This window comes from Eriocheir sinensis, unplaced genomic scaffold, assembly GCF_024679095.1.
Source record: "Eriocheir sinensis breed Jianghai 21 unplaced genomic scaffold, ASM2467909v1 Scaffold453, whole genome shotgun sequence".
In the NCBI taxonomy this organism is placed as follows: Eukaryota; Metazoa; Arthropoda; class Malacostraca; order Decapoda; family Varunidae; genus Eriocheir; species Eriocheir sinensis.
The window spans coordinates 337,385-354,171 of NW_026111780.1; the positions used below are offsets into that span (position 1 = coordinate 337,385).

A 16,787-nucleotide genomic window follows, 5' to 3' on the forward strand; every position below is an offset into this window, starting at 1 on the left:
GTGTTATGCACAGAACTTTCCATATGACTCAAGAATCACGTGACAGTACAATTCTGTATAGCTTGCACTTCTCTCTGCCATCAGTGGTCAGTTACAGGCTGGCAGCCACGACATCCACACGTTTGTCACTCGTCTCGTTCGTGGCTTGTATACACCGTTCGTGTTGTGCTTCACAGATAAATATATTGTGGACTAAAAACATGGACCTTTTCTTACACTCAACCAAAGCAATGTATGTGGTGGGGGGCAGCGTTTGGTAGCCCATCCTGGTTCTGCCGACAGGCCTGACCAAACAGCTGTTTTCCTCGATGCATCTGCATAAGGTAAGCCTGCCGCCCATGGCAGGTTTACCTTGTGCAGACGCATAAGGGGGAATTGCACAGCTCATGGCTGGACGCTGCAGAACACCTAGCCTCTGGCCTTGCCATCACTTCTTAATGGGGCACAGGGAACTTGGTGACCTTCAGTACCTCAAAAACTCAATTTCTCCAGACATCTTTCCCCTGTTCTTCAACAACACTCAGCCGTCCCCATCACCCCGGGACGCAGGGCCAGTGTGTCACCAGGGTTACCCCAGCGTGCCTTTCCCAGGTGTCCCCAGGTACCCATTTATCGACCAGCCCGAAAGGAAGGATGAACAGCTGGGTGGACTGCACGCCGACTGCCCGGGCCGGGGTTCAAACCCAGACCACGCTAACCACTGCACCACGGACACGTAATGATGGAACTCATTGCTTATAATATACCGAAGAGAGAGAGAGAGTGAGAGTATATTTGTCTGTGTTTCTTTCATTTTTTTCATGGTTCCCTTCTTTTCTTCAGTTACTCTTTTCCTATCTTTATCTCACACTGTTTTGTTTCATGTGTTATTTCTCTAATTTGTTTATTAATCTCTCCATCTTCATCTCTTTACTTTCTCTTTGAAGCTTGCCATCTCATTCTTTCTTTCATTTGATTCTCTCTCTCTCTCTCTCTCTCTCTCTCTCTCTCTCCAACATTCTCTCTCTCTCTCTCTCTCTCTCTCTCTCTCTCTCTCTCTCTCTCTCTCTCTCTCTCTCTCTCTCTCTCTCTCATTCTCTCCTCTCTCTTCTTTTTCTCACATTCTCTCAATCTCATTCTCATTCTCTCTCAGTCTCTCTGTTTCTCATTCTCATTATCATTCTCCCTCATTTCATTCACCCTCATTTTCATTTTCTCAATCTCATTCTCATTCTCTCTCAGTCTCTCTGTTTCTCATTCTCATTATCATTCTCCCTCATTTCATTCACCCTCATTTTCATTTTCTCTCAATCTCATTCTTATTCCCTCTCTCCCATTCTGCCATTTCCATTCCCTCTCTCATTCTCTCATTTTTATTCTGTGTATGGCCCGTCAAGCACTGCGCCGACTTTGAACTGAGGTAATAAAACATAATTTTACCTATTTAGGAAGAGGATTCAACTGCTTTTTAATGTAACAATGCCTTGCTGCCTAGCCTTCGGCTGTAGCAACATGCCACAGAGGGGATACAAAGTTTATAATTTAACTGCAAGGCCTAATTTATAAGGTTGCACAGTCTTCATTTTCATGGGTACCATGTCATTATAATATGTTGAAGACATTTTCATACAGTATTCTCTAAACGTATTTTGACCCTCAAGCAAAATGAAACATTTACATGGCTTTAGTATTTTACTGTATTATTTTTCAATCAAAAATTATAAGTATTTCAATTAAATCAAATTAAATTAAATGTTATTGAACTCATTGATAACTCATCTTCACAATACCTTGGAATCGCACAGAAAATTTATTGCAGCAACTACATTCTAGTGTGTGTGTGTGTGTGTGTGTTAACACAATAAAGAGAGCAGTACGGTGAGTAATGGAATCAGGGCCCCTCCACCCTCAGATAATTAGTTTACACTAATTTTTCACTCCATATGCTAAAGTTTTCTGCAAGCAGGTAACGGAAAGGAAGCAAAGTGCCTTTGCATTGATGGAGCTTGGGTAGTGTGTCAGCCACGTGGCCCATGACAAGTTTACCGTTTACCGTTGATGAGGTTTCGGGCCCCGGTCCGCCGCCGTGGCAGCGCTCCACAGGGCCGCTAACATTATAACAGTAATATTAGCACCTAAAGTTGTCCTCAATCCTCATATTTGTTAAGTCGTAGGATTTAGTGAATGAGTGAGTCCAGCACTTTCTTGAAGATTGCCAGACTGTCACTGTTCTTAACATCCCGGGTAACTCATTATAGAGCCGGGGCACTCTTCTCAAATGCTCTGAAACCCAATTCCAGGTTGACCCTGGGCTCATGGAGTCTATACCGTCCTGTACTGTGTCTCACTGACATGGTGGTGTCCAAATGAAAATCCTGTAGTATATTTCTCAAATAACAAGGTTTACCAAGTCGCGTTGCTTGATAAGTCAAGACACATTTTGTAAACTATTCGTGCCTTAATGGGTAGCCAATGCAAGTCTATAAGTGCAGGTGTTATTCTCTCACGGGGGGGCAGACCCTTTATTAGCCTTGCAGCTCTGTTCATAACAAGTTGTAGTTTCTTCAGCAGATATTTAGGAAGGCCATAATAAAGTGAGTTACAATAATCCAGCTTACTAGTTACATGATTATATATAAGCATCTTCATAGTCTTATCATCCAGGTATTTCTTGACAAATGCAATATTTCTCAGATGGTAGCCTGCCATTCTCACCACCTGATTGATCTGTTCTTTGAATGATAGAGTGCAGTCAAGTATCACACCTATTTGCACACAGTAAGTTCTGTTCTTAAGGTAACTCCTCAGATAATCCAGCGCGCCACCCTCAATTCCAATATTCTTACAACCCTGAAGCAATAGACTGTGCTCCACCGTGTCAAACGCAGCACTCAAGTCTAACAAAATCAGAACACCACACTTCCCTTCATCCATGAGTACAAGCAAATTGTTTACCACAGAACAGAGAGTAGTTTAAGTTGAGTAAAGCCTTTTGTAGGCAGATTGATTGTCCGGTAAAGCCTGCACCACTAGCAAATGCTTCATTAGCTGATTTAAGATCACATTTTCAAGTATCTTAGATAGAAACGTCAAGTTGGATACTGGTCTAAAGGAACTTAAACACTGTGGGTCCAGTTTGCCTTTAACGATAGGTTTCACGATCGCCGCTTTCTCACTCTCTGGGAAAGTCTTGTTTTCAATACTAGTGTTAACCATCACAGTCATAACATTTAAGAAATCACTAAAGTTTTCACTCTTAATGATGTCACTTATCGGCAAGGGATCGTTATCACAGTACGTCAGTTTCACCTGTGTATGATAGTTTTCACCACAGCCACATCCACTTGTTGAAAGCCTGTTAACTTTATTTCAGGGACTGGAGTTTCCACAGCGGATCCATGGTAACCGTCGCCTCTAAAGTTCATGATAACTCTCAATTTTCTTGTCAAAAAAGTCTAAAAACTTATTTGCCAGCACTTCATCCGAGAAACCATCTGGAAGCTTGTTAAGCTTTCTGTTTCCAGTCAAACTGTCAAGCACCTTATATAATTTATTGATGTCAGGCCCTGCCTCCACAACCTTATTCCGATAGTATTCTCTTTTCCGTTTTATCACAAGCCGATTTTCTTGTTTCTTGCCTCCTGGTATGCTCTTTTTGCCTCATCTGTTTCTTGCCTCCTGGTATGCTCTTTTTGCCTCATCTGTTTCTTGCCTCCTGGTATGCTCTTCTTGCCTCATCTGTTTTTTGCCTCCTGGTATGCTCTTCTTGCCTCATCTGTTTTTTGCCTCCTGGTATGCTCTTCTTGCCTCATCTGTTTCTTGCCTCCTGGTATGCTCTTCTTGCCTCATCTGTTTCTTGCCTCCTGGTATGCTCTTCTTGCCTCATCTGTTTCTTGCCTCCTGGTATGCTCTTCTTGCCTCATCTGTTTCTTGCCTCTTGGTATGCTCTTCTTGCCTCATCTGTTTTTTGCCTACGCCACAGTCTTTCTTTTTTCTTCTTCTCTCTTTTTGCCCACAGTATTTCTGCATTAAACCAAGGTGCATGATCTCTCAACATTATCTCCTTTTCAATCAGAGGACAGAGGCTGTTATACTCATCTTTAGCTAAACCATTATATAGCTTAACCAGCCAGGTAGCACAATTTCCACGTAACACCGAGCCATGTTCACAGATTTCACGACATTTAATAGTAATTTCCTGTATTACAGAGTTAATCAATATTTCTGGTTGAAATTTTTTTCGCAATCTGAACGTAATTTTTTTCCTCTGCACTGCTTCCCTCACGTATGAAATTTCAAAGGTTACCAATTTATGCACCGGGGATATACAGCATATTTCATCGACACACACCCCTTACACTAGATCACCGTCTATATCGCTGAAAACCAAGTCTAGCACATGACCCCCTAAAGAAGTCATCTCGTTAACTTTATTAATCAGGTTGAAACTGTCCATCATCTCAGCGAAGGCCATGGCAGAAGAATTTTCAAGATCATCAATCCATAGATTAAAGTCACCACAGATGAACACATTTGCACTCACCATATCCACAGACTCCAAAAATGTGCGAAATTCATCAATAAAGACCTCTGCTCCTGTATCTAGAGGTCGATACACCACAATAAATGTGCATTTCCTTCTATCAATTTCACAGATGACTTGCACTAATTCAAAAGTATCCCACCTTTCTGATGCTTTTCTCTGAATCTTCTTAAAAGAATTCGAAAGAAAGATCCCAACACCACCACCCCTTCTTGTCTCCCTCGGAACATGTAGAAAGGTACGAGTTACTGCATGGCGTCATCCAGGGTTGGAGTAATTACAATTCAAAATCTTAATTACAATTACAATTACATTATTAAAACTTTAAATTGCAATTATAATTACAATTACTCATGTGAAGTTCAATTACAGTTACAATTACAATTATACAAGAGACAGTCAATTATAATTACAATTATAATTACTCAGTGTCCAACAGTAAGCTTTGGTTGAAAAGAAAAACACTAGCATCGTGCGTGCTGTTGTCATTTATTGAAAAGAGAGAGAGAGAGAGAGAGAGAGAGAGAGAGAGAGAGAGAGAGAGAGAGAGAGAGAGAGAGAGAGAGGTGGATGTAGGCTAAACGGGTAGGCAGAGGGGGAGGGAGAAGGGGTGGTACAGTAGGTGGTGGGGACTGGGGGAGTGGTGCTATACATACAGACAGATAAACAGGAAGGGCGGGAAGGGAAATGGAGAGAGGGAATAGTGTGAGGGCAAAGGATGAAGAGAGGGTGTGGGTCGAAAGGAGAAGAGAGGGAGGGACATAATGACACACACAGAGACAGACAGACAGACAGAGAGATCGTCGAAGAAATGAGGGGGTAGGTAGGAGACAGAATGACAGACAGACAGACAGACAAAGAGAGGGGCAGATAGACAAAGAAAGATAGTATGTAGTATGGTAGTATCATATCCTACTACTCACCACTATCAATAAAATATGCCTTCTACTATCACAGTCATAATACTTGTCACCATTATTATTAATATTACTATCACCAGCATCACCACATCACCAATTCAGCATCATCAATTTTTTTCATAATTATTTCCCTGTTAGTGCTATATGATCGTCATCATTATTTTTTTTAACATCACCATCTTGCTATTACTTTCACCATCATTACTACCACTTTACTGTACTACTAGACTACTACTTTCCTATCAGCACAAGCCTACACCTACAGCGATTAACTTTCCAACAAATTAGCCTATTACTATGACACTGGTCACCATCACCACTAATCACTATTACATCATTTCATCATGACATCATCCAATGAACTATCATCACCATCTCAGCTACTACAGTCATCATCATCATTCATCAGGGAACAGATTACTATACAATGTCTTTCTTACCTTTACAATAGAAAGTCAAGAGGAGGACTTTGCCGTATGACGGTCTAGGAAGCAATGAAATATGTCCCAGTCCACCAAACAGGGAAAAGTGGACGCGTCTGATTCTCGTATAATACGTAGGTTGTCCAGTAAGGGTTGCCATACTTCATCATATACAGTATTTACATATTTGCCACCATAGCAGTAAAAACAAGGATTATCAGAATTTTAGTATGACTTACTTTTTTCGCAATTACAATTAAATTACAATTACTTTATAATGTAATTAATTATAATTACAATTACTTCATTAAGTTCTACATCCAATTACAATTACATACTTTAATGTAATTAATTACATTCTAATTAAATTACAATTACAATTACTCCAACCCTGGCGTCATCTCACGAATCTTGGCGACGTCGTAGTCATTTAGCCATGTTTCAGTTACCGCTAAAATGTCAAGATCCTTTTCTTTGATGAAATCACGGATATCTAGAGTTTTATTTCCCACAGACTAAACATTTAGCAGACCACATTTTGTCTTTGTATCTGAGGAACTCGTAGCCATGATCAGTTATGTTACGAATTCTCTCAATTTCAGTCTGAAAAACTACCCAACACTGGTTATTCGCCGAGTGATTGACTTCAGACTTCTTGTACCTCACACAATTTATATATTTGCTCTCAGTCCCGGGGCAGTCTTTGGCTTTATGTTCTCCTGCACATTTATAACATACTGGGTTCTCACCATTGGCCTTGGCCGTGCATTTGGACTCAATATGACCATATCTCTGACAATGATAACATATTATTGCATGGTATCTGTCTCTCACAGTATACACCACCCATTCAAGTTTTATTATATCATGGTGCTTGTAGATTAGCTCTGTAACAGTTGGATCACATTTCAGGATATAATGCGCTGTGCCACCGGCAGCGGGCTTACTAAAAATTTTCTCAATTTTCTCCTCAACTTGTGGAATCGAGTGTAGGAACTCATTTCTTTTAAGCAGTGTCTCAATTATCTTATCCCCAGTCTCCTCCTTGTGCACATTACAAATCATGATCTTTGGCCTCAGTTTTCCCACACTTTCAGTACTGACTTTCTCCACAGATTGCAATTTTTGGGCTGCCTCATTCCTCATATTCTCATCATCAAAGTTCATTAATTATAATATTACCTCCAATAGTGAATCTTGAATCAGTAATCTGAATGTCACGTAATGCTTCAGAAACTTCACCTTTCAACTCTGTAGCCTTTTTATCTTGTTCAGAGGCCTTGACAACAAGTTCTTCATAACTTTCTTCTTACGTTTGATGACCTCAGCCCAAGTTGCATCTGCTGACTCCACATGCTCGGCTCGCTGCAACACGTCCGCCACATCCTGCGCCACCCTAAGTCTATATATACCAAGTCAAGTCATACGCAGGTTTGTGGGAGGAGACACGGCCGAGGCGTGGTTTATGCGTGACACTGCTTGGAGCCAAACTAGAGAACGTAGAAACAGGGATTTAGAGAAAACGAGGAAAGGCGGACTAATTTAAATCAATCACTTCATCATGCCCTTCCTCACACCCCACACCGCCGTTTGTAGGCATTGGCATTACAGTCACGCAATAGCATAATAAAAAGACATATTTGTTCGTCAGCGGCTTGCCTGAACGCGCTGTGAAAGAAGGCGAGAATGCACATCCAGAGTGCACACACGGCCGCAATTTTAGTCACCCCTGAACTGGCGGGTATTTTTTTTTTTAGCTCCAAGTGACGTCATCCCGCTGCTCCGCCCCAAAACCGCCTCCTGCGCGTACCGGTCGCAGTTTTGATGCAGAGTGACTTGACTTGGTATATATAGACTTAGGCGCCACCTCCCCCAGCTCCTCCTTCACGCTGACCGCTCGTGACTAAACTTCTTGTTTCACTTCTGATATTTCCTTAGACAATTCCAGCTTGAATTCTTCCATTTTTTCCACAATTTTGGTAGCCAGAGATGCTTTATGAAGGCATGGGTTGCAAATCCAATTTACTTTAGATATATTCTCCGACTTAATTCCAGGCAGATGAGCACACCAGATGACACCACTTAATTAGGGCACAGACAGCACCCTGTCCACTTATCGCCTGTGGGATCCGCACAAACGTAACAGAACTCCACCGAGTTCTTGGCTCGGCCAGCCATGTCGACTCAGCGCTTTCGCAAGCAAGGCGCAGCACCTCCGACCCACGCGGCGACTCACTACTCACTCCATTCAGATGCAGGACAAACAACATGCAACTAAAAGACAGAAACACACCGGCAAGAGGAAACCAAGTGCGACATGTGTGAAGCTGAAAACGAAGACCTGCGACACTTCCTGCTCTGGTGCCCGGCCTGTGCAGAGGAAAGGAAAAAGTGTGCGAGGCTGCAGCGGCCTTACGAGGAAGAAGAAGAGGACGACACCATTGGAAAATTATTTGAAAATGAACACACCGAAGAAACAAAAGCAACAGTACACAAGTTTTGGACAATAAGAGAAAAAAGAATGAAAGAAAAGAGGAAAATAATAGCCCCAGACAGTAGACACAACAGGGAGTGTGCCGTTACAAAGGCGAAACTTCCGACCGATTACTACTGCTGTAAACACGCTGCTGCTGACTCCTGCTGCTGCCCCTGCTGACTCCTGCTGCTGCTGGTGGTGCTGACTCCTGCTGCTGCCCCTGCTGCTGCTGCCCCTGCTGACTCCTGCTGCTGCTGCCCCTGCTGACTCCTGCTGCTGCCCCTGCTGACTCCTGCTGCTGCTGCCCCTGCTGACTCCTGCTGCTGCTGCCCCTGCTGACTCCTGCTGCTGCTGCCCCTGCTGACTCCTGCTGCTGCTGCCCCTGCTGACTCCTGCTGCTGCCCCTGCTGACTCCTGCTGCTGCTGCCCCTGCTGACTCCTGCTGCTGCCCCTGCTGACTCCTGCTGCTGCTGTCCCTGCTGACTCCTGCTGCTGCTGGTGGTGCTGACTCCTGCTGCTGCCCCTGCTGACTCCTGCTGCTGCTGGTGGTGCTGACTTCTGCTGCTGCCCCTGCTGACTCCTGCTGCTGCTGGTGGTGCTGACTCCTGCTGCTGCTGGTGGTGCTGACTCCTGCTGCTGCCCCTGCTGACTCCTGCTGCTGGTGGTGGTGCTGACTCCTGCTGCTGCTGGTGGTGCTGACTCCTGCTGCTGCCCCTGCTGACTCCTGCTGCTGCTGGTGGTGCTGACTCCCGCTGGTGCTGGTGCCGCCGTCACGGTCAGCACTCCACACAGCAGCCTCCGTCCAGTGGTGACCCCAAGACTCCGTGCCCGGGGCGAGGTGAGTGTGTGTGTGTGTGTGTGTGTGTGTGTGTGTGTGTGTGTGTGTGTGTGTGTGTGTGTGTGTGTGTGTGTGTGTGAAATGCCAGGATTTTGCTCTTTTCTCCACTCCCACACGGCCACTGAGTGTAACGAAATACGCGAGAAATTAATCCAGACAAGTAAAGGTTTGCCGGCGCCGGGGATCGAACCTGCGACCACCGTAACGTGAATTACATAGAAAATCAGACCACACAGACCCCATGGTCCAGACTAGGTGGTCTGTCCTTAAACCTAAGTGAATCTACACTAATCAGAGGGCTCCAAAACATTGCTTTTCTACTCTAGTTAATATTAAGTTCAAGGAAGTGACGGTCGAGCTTGTTTTTAAAGGAGTCAATCGTGTTACACTGGACCACTGACGGTGGGAGCTTATTCCATTCTCGCACTACAACGTTGGTGTAGAAAAATTTGGTGCAGTCTGAATTTCCTTGTTTACATTTAAGTTTTATGCCATTGTTCCTCGTTCACAAAGTGTCATCGATCATAAACAATTTGGGGTAAAACTAGGGAACAACTACTTCTCCCCCTCCACCACCCCAGCCCCCCCTACCCCCCAAGACAAGTCTGGGGAACTGTGGGGAACCGGGGTTTGGGGGGTGAAGCCAAAATCACTGAAAAAATGGGCTTCCAAAATTTCCCTAAAAAAATCCCCAAATGAAGGAAAATTCCCTAGTCTCGAAAGTAAGGAAAGTCCTAACTTTATAACTTAACAGCCCCCCTCGCCCCCTGCTAACCAAATGGGGCTGCGCCCCCCTCTGGACCCCCCACATGTATGATGCACTGGAAAATCGTGTTTATTTATTTATTTTTTTTATTTATTTATTTATTTATTATTTTTTTTTTTTTTGGTGGGGAGCATATTTAAACTACTCCAACCTAACTTTAAGACCTACTAACGAGAGGGCTTCACCCCCTCGCAGTCTAAAATCTGTTAAGGGAGGCTGTTCCAGTCACGTATGGTGCGTGGAAAGTAGGAGTGCTTGTATGCGTCAGTGTTAGTGTGATATGTTTGGTATTCATGGATGTGTGTTACGAGTACGTTGACTGTTTGCGTTGTGTAAGTAAGTATGTGTGTCGTGCCGTTCATGGGTACTCCTTTAATTAAGTAAAGGTTCATTATACCTCAAAGTAGAATTAATAGTTGATCATTTAAACCAAATAGAAAAAATAGTACTGTGAAGGAAAGGAACAGTAACTGGGTGTGTTAGCAACCACTGCTGTGAAGGAAAGGAACAGTAACTGGGTGTGTTAGCAACCACTGCTGTGAAGGAAAGGAACAGTAACTGGGTGTGTTAGCAACCACTGCTGTGAAGGAAAGGAACAGTGACTGGGTGTGTTAGCAACCACTGCTGTGAAGGAAAGGAACAGTAACTGGGTGTGTTGGCAACCACTGCTGTAAAGGAAAGGAACAGTGACTGGGTGTGTTAGCAACCACTGCTGTGAAGGAAAGGAACAGTAACTGGGTGTGTTGGCAACCACTGCTGTGAAGGAAAGGAACAGTAACTGGGTGTGTTAGCAACCACTGCTGTAAAGGAAAGGAACAGTGACTGGGTGTTAGCACCCACAGCTGTGAAGGAAAGGAACAGTAACTGGGTGTGTTGGCAACCACTGCTGTGAAGGAAAGGAACAGTAACTGGGTGTGTTAGCAACCACTGCTGTAAAGGAAAGGAACAGTGACTGGGTGTGTTAGCAACCACTGCTGTGAAGGAAAGGAACAGTAACTGGGTGTGTTAGCAACCACTGCTGTGAAGGAAAAAAAACAGTAACTGGGTGTGTTAGCAACCACTGCTGTGAAGGAAAGAAGGCAAAACTCAAGAACAACCACTCCAAACCAATATTCAGTATCTTAGCACGTGAAAGAATTATTATTATCATGCATTTTCGTATACGTTTTACCTTGGGGAGGGGCCAGGGGGGCAAGCCTCTTTAATTATAGAGTTAGGTGGCTTGGATTTTCTAAGTCCATTGTTATTGTTTCACAAGCGCCTCTATGCACAGACTGAGCCTCATACCTGCCTTGCAGTGCACCCTACAAACTAGTTCCTAAGTCAGTAATATCCAAAATGCGCATGGATTATAACGATTTCGGACAAAAAAACGGTCTTTTAAGAGTTTTATGTTATTTTTTTCAACTAATGCCACAGCTATTTGTATTTTCTAATACATTCGTAAAATGTTACTACGCGAGGGTATCAGCGGTGGCACCTAACGGTGGGTTCCTGAAGTCAGTTGTTTTCAAGCCGCCATAATGGATGGAAGGCCCGACACTCACTCCCTCAAAATATCCGTCTACTTTACCTTTCGGTAAGTGTTAACTGAGTATTTAACCTCTTTATTGGTGTGCATGTAGGTTGACAAAAGGACCGATTACTATCCCAGTACCGGGTCCAACAAAGACACGGGCGTGTCATGTGTCATATGGTGTGACAAGCACGTGTCAGAAAACAAACGGATATTGTTCAATGCGCGATACTTATAGTGGAATTTGAGTAAAATGGAGCCAGGGTCATACATTAGCAGTCGGTAGGTCACTCCCACGTCAGTTAACAGCAGGAGCGTCAGTTCGATCTGGATGACAGCTGTCACAAATCTGTTTTATTTTGTACCTTAAACTACTCTGTAAAAATGATCTAGCATCAACTTACAAGAAGTGGACGGGTTAACCGTCAGTATTGTACCATATGTAATTATGAAACATGACATTTCCCAAGAGTTGCTCGACTACGATTGGGGTGGTGGGGTGGGGGTTCAACTACACTGACCATCCAAGTACACGCCCTACACTCGTCAACAGACCTGCTGCAGCGGCTACTACATTATATAGGAATAGATTACAAGAGTATACGTTAGGGAATTTCCTTTCTTTAAAGACTAGGGATTTTTCCCGATTTTGGGGATTTTGTAGACATTTGAAAGCCCATTTTTCAGTGATTTGGCCGCCCACCACCAAAATCACTGTTCCCTACAAGGATTAATCGAGCTAACGACCACCAAAACCACAGCTCCCTAAAGGGATTAATCGAGCTAACGCCACCGCCGCAAAATAGCTCGCATTCATTACCTACCGTATGAAGCATCACTTGGTCTTCATATATTTTTTTCTACAAACGTTTGGTTAGCGACGGTACGCTTGGTTAGCAACGGTACGCTTGGTTAGCGCTGGTATGCTTGGTTAGCGATGGTACGCTTGGTTAGCGATGGTACGCTTTGGTTAGCGGCGGTATGCTTGTTGGGCCATGGGTACGCTTGGTTAGCGATGGTATGCTTGGTTAGCGATGGTACGCTTGGTTAGCGATATGGTACGCTTGGTTAGCGGTGGTATGCTTGGTTATGCCAGCTCACGCATGTGAAACCAGTCCACCACGCGTGGTTATTTTTTTTAGAACACGCAGCCCAACGGCTGTCATGCTGAGGGCTGGGTATTAGGGTGGAGCGTTTTTTAACTTTTTTTGAAATTCATTTGTGGCTAGTGTGGAAAAGGTGCCAAATGGTGAGAAAAAAATGGTGTTAAAAGCATTTTTCTCTAGGACAGTATCTTCTGTCCCCGCCATCTCATCAAAGTTGGAGAAATAAGGGTCTAAAATGGGTAAACTTCACATAATACCCCATTTTTACAACTTATTATGAAATGCTTGTGGCTAGTGTGCAATATTGTTTTCGAGTTGCATATTAATAGCATACTAAATATGGAAGCTGTACAAATATATCTTCTGTCCCCGCAACGTGCTTGAAATATTGAAAATTTCGATTTTTTTGAGACAAATTTTTAAAAATTCCCAAAAATCAAATACAAAGAAACTTTCATATGGCTAGTTCCTAAGTTGTTTTACAACACTTATACTTTATCTGTGTAAAATTTCATCGAGATCAGTTAATATCTTCTGTTCCCGCCACGTCACTTTTAAATATTTAGTAATTATATTTATTTTTTATATTGCAAGGGATGTCAGTTCGAAGAATACTACAAAGGAAAATTACAAAATCGCTAAAATCTACTGATAAAAGTACAGAGGATCACTTTAGCTGCATAACACACACACACACACAGTTACTAGCCTCCCTTAAATGGAGGGGGGGACTTAAAGATTTTTTTTTTTTTTTTTTTTTTAGCTCGTTAAGGTATATCTAGAATAAGTATTAAGACACAGCTCTTCGCCTATTTCTCATTTACATATTGTAAATAAAAAATAGCCCAGAACTCACCACGAGGAGGTGGCTGTGTATCGAGTTCCACCCATTCTCCAGCCCAGCCACCCTACCATTGCTGGATTTACTTAGATCTTAAATTGCTTCTTTGTGTCAAACTTAGGCATATTCTTCCTTGATTCCAATGTATTCTTAATGAATCCTTCTCTTTCTGCTTCTCCGCAAACATGTTCTGATGCTTCTGTTACTAATTTAATTAATCTTTCAACAGCTTGTGTGTGACAGGGGATATCTTTGTAGTGTGATGATAGCATGCCTCCTGTCTGAATAAGTTTTGTTATTTCTTCCTGACTCATGTTCTTTGTTAATGGTGGTTCTGTTATTCCTGTGTTTTGCCACTTGATCATATCAATGAGTGTACTGCTGTTGAAATTTAACTCAGGAATTTCAAAACTTCTGATTGCTGATCTGGCTAATGTTCGAGCCTTCAAAATTCTTCGCCATCCCAACTCTCTGATATGCTTTTGGTCGTCGTTTATCATAGAAAGTAAGATGTTTTCTGGATGGCCAAAGTACGCATTTCTCTGAATAACTGGATTAACTATTACTTGAATATTTGCATCCAACATTGAAGCTCTTCTTAAAGTATCATGAAGGTGTTTGGCCCAAAATAACTGATGGCTCATTTAATTTTGAACCACATTGGTGCATAAACTTCCATTATGTATTTTACTATTGCTATCAAATTTTCTGTGGGATTTTCTGCTGTCATGTACAAGCGAAGAATTCTATTCGCTGTAGTGATCCAACGTGAATGCGCAATTTTACCTGGATTGCAATTCATTAAGGATTCTCCACAAACACCAGAGGAAACTGCTCTATATGCTTCAAGCAAATACTTCTGATCAGTGCTTAAATCTGAAAGGTCAACTTCAATGTTGATCTCTTCTGCCTGGATGGGTTCAAAGTCAATAATAGGCAGATTCTCACAGTTAGACAGTTGTTTTCCAATTGTACCACTAAAGCCTCTGGGTCCTGTTGTAGGCCCATCTAATTTTGTAATCAGATGCCTCAGTGGCAATTCGTTACCATGCAGTTGACACACAAACCATTGTAATGGTCTTCCAAGTTGTTGTTCTAGAAGAGAAATTACCATTCTTTCTGCCAGTATTTACTGCAGTGCCATCACAACCAACTGCCTGAAGTTCAGAAGTATTAATGTTTTGTGATTCAGAAAATCAGTAATTCCTGACGCAATTGCATGCGATTTTCCAGATGACACAACTATGTGACCAAGGTATTCAGAGTCAGGCTCCTTGACACAAGTTATATGTTCTTCAGTTATTACTTCTTTAGCAGTCTTATTCCTTTTTAACCTTCGAGAGTTCTATCTTTTCGTCCATCAAAGAATATGCTAACAACATTTTTGATCAGTCTCATCATGTTGTTTTGTTTCAACTCTCTTCTTACCTCGAGCTCGACAATTTTACTTCAGTCAACAATTTTGAGGCATCTTCAGGAGATATTATTCCAATATCTTTTAAAGTAGCACTAACTATACTTGCTGCAGTTCTGTCTGAAACTCGTGACCTGTCACAAGCTAATGCAACAGATGGTAGCCTCAAGAAATTAGTGCTACTTGGAGTTTTGTCTGTTCTATATTCAATTTCAGAGTTATCATCACATTCATCAGTTGTAGATGTAGTATCTGAATCTGAAAACGAAGCAAGAGTTGCAGCACCACTCATTGATGGTTCAGAGTGAGATGGACCTGCTTTGCCTTGACTTCTTTTTTCTTTCCTCAGTAATTGCTTTGTCAGTTTTTGCGTGGTTGCTTTGTCAATAGCTCCAATAGCCATTTTTCTGTTGGTCCTTTGATCGTTTAGAAATTTTGCTTCTCGCTGTGGAACCTTTCTAGCTGCATCACATGAGCAGTTGTTTATCGCACATTTACAGGCTGCAATGTCAAAAAGTTTTAAACTGTCTTCTTTGAATACTGTTACTTTATTTATGAAGCTCGGTTTGTCTTTCCTCTTGGAGGAGTAATCCTTCATCAAACTGTTGTACTTGGTGTGGTAGTTATCTAACATTGCACTAACACGCCTTTGAAGAAAGAGTTGGTACAGAAGCAGACTTCAAATATCTAGTAACTGTTCGTTGACAGAATTGGCAATGTCATCCCAAAGTGGTTGCTTTTTTGTTGTTTTCAACTGTACTCTCTCCCACAAACATGCTTTCATGACATCTCCGTAAGTTGGGAGGCATCTCTTACTGAGCTGACAAGGATTCCCAAAAACAGGGCAAGTAAATGCTTGTCTCGTATTCTGTAGAGAGCTCATGGCTTCACACACGTCTCTCCCCTCTGAGCTCTACTGGGCAACTAACGTGGCGCGCTACCCCGCACTGCCCACAGGCTGCTGTGAGCCTGTAATCACATGAGCGGCAACAGCTATGAGACACCCCCCCCGCCCCACTATTAACCAATCCAATGAGGGAGGCTAGTAACTGTGTGTGTGTAATGCCGCTAAAGTGATCCTTTTGTTTATTTATCTTGTAGATTTTAGGGTATTATTAAGATTTTCATTTCATAATTAAATATATTTACTTAATATTTAAAAGTGACGTATGGGAACAGAAGATATTAACTGATCTCGATGAAATTTTACACAGATAAAGTATAAGTGTTGTAAAACAACTTAGGAACTAGCCATATGAAAGTTTCTTTGTATTTGATTTTGGGAATTTTTAAAATTTGTCTCAAAAAATCGAAATTTTCAATATTTCAAGCACGCTATGGGACAGAAGATATATTTGTACAGCTTCCATATTTAGTATGCTATTAATATGCAACTCGAAAACAATATTGCACACTAGCCACAAGCATTTCATAATAAGTTGTAAAAAATGGGGTATTATGTAGTTTACCCATTTTAGACCCTTATTTCTCCAACTTTGATGAGATGGCAGGACAGAAGATACTGTCCTAGAGAAAATGCTTTAACACCATTTTTTCTCACCATTTGGCACCTTTTCCACACTAGCCACAAATGAATTTCAAAAAAAGTTAAAAAACGCTCCACCCTACTGGGTATAGCCCGGGCCTGTTCAGCCCGAGTCCCGGATGACCTTGAGTCATGGCTCAGGGCTGTTTTGGGGTGGTTAGCGATGGTATGCTTGGTCAGTGATTAGCCCATGCATGTGAGTATAAGGTAGGGATTTTCCCTACTTTGGAGACTAGGGAATTTTTCCTGATTTAGGGATTTTTCTAGGGAAATTTTGGAAGGCCATTTTTCAGTGATATTCCCCTCAATACCCCTGTTCCCCACAGTTCCCCAGGCTTGTCTTGGGGGATGGGGGGGCTGGGGTGGTGGAGGGGGTGGAGTGGTGATTCTTAAGATTTACCGGAAAGGAACAGTAACTGG

The 16,787-nt window shown here is 42.5% G+C and overlaps 1 long non-coding RNA gene across 1 annotated transcript in view; it reads right to left on the minus strand.

Moving 5' to 3' along the window:
- The window catches only part of LOC126992389 (uncharacterized), a 43,278-nt gene extending 36,706 nt beyond the window's left edge, over positions 1-6,572 (minus strand). The window contains exon 1 of the long non-coding RNA XR_007746524.1: positions 5,883-6,572. This is a non-coding gene — a long non-coding RNA (uncharacterized LOC126992389). The remainder of the gene's footprint in view (positions 1-5,882) is intronic.
- Between the last annotated feature and the right edge of the window lie 10,215 nt (positions 6,573-16,787).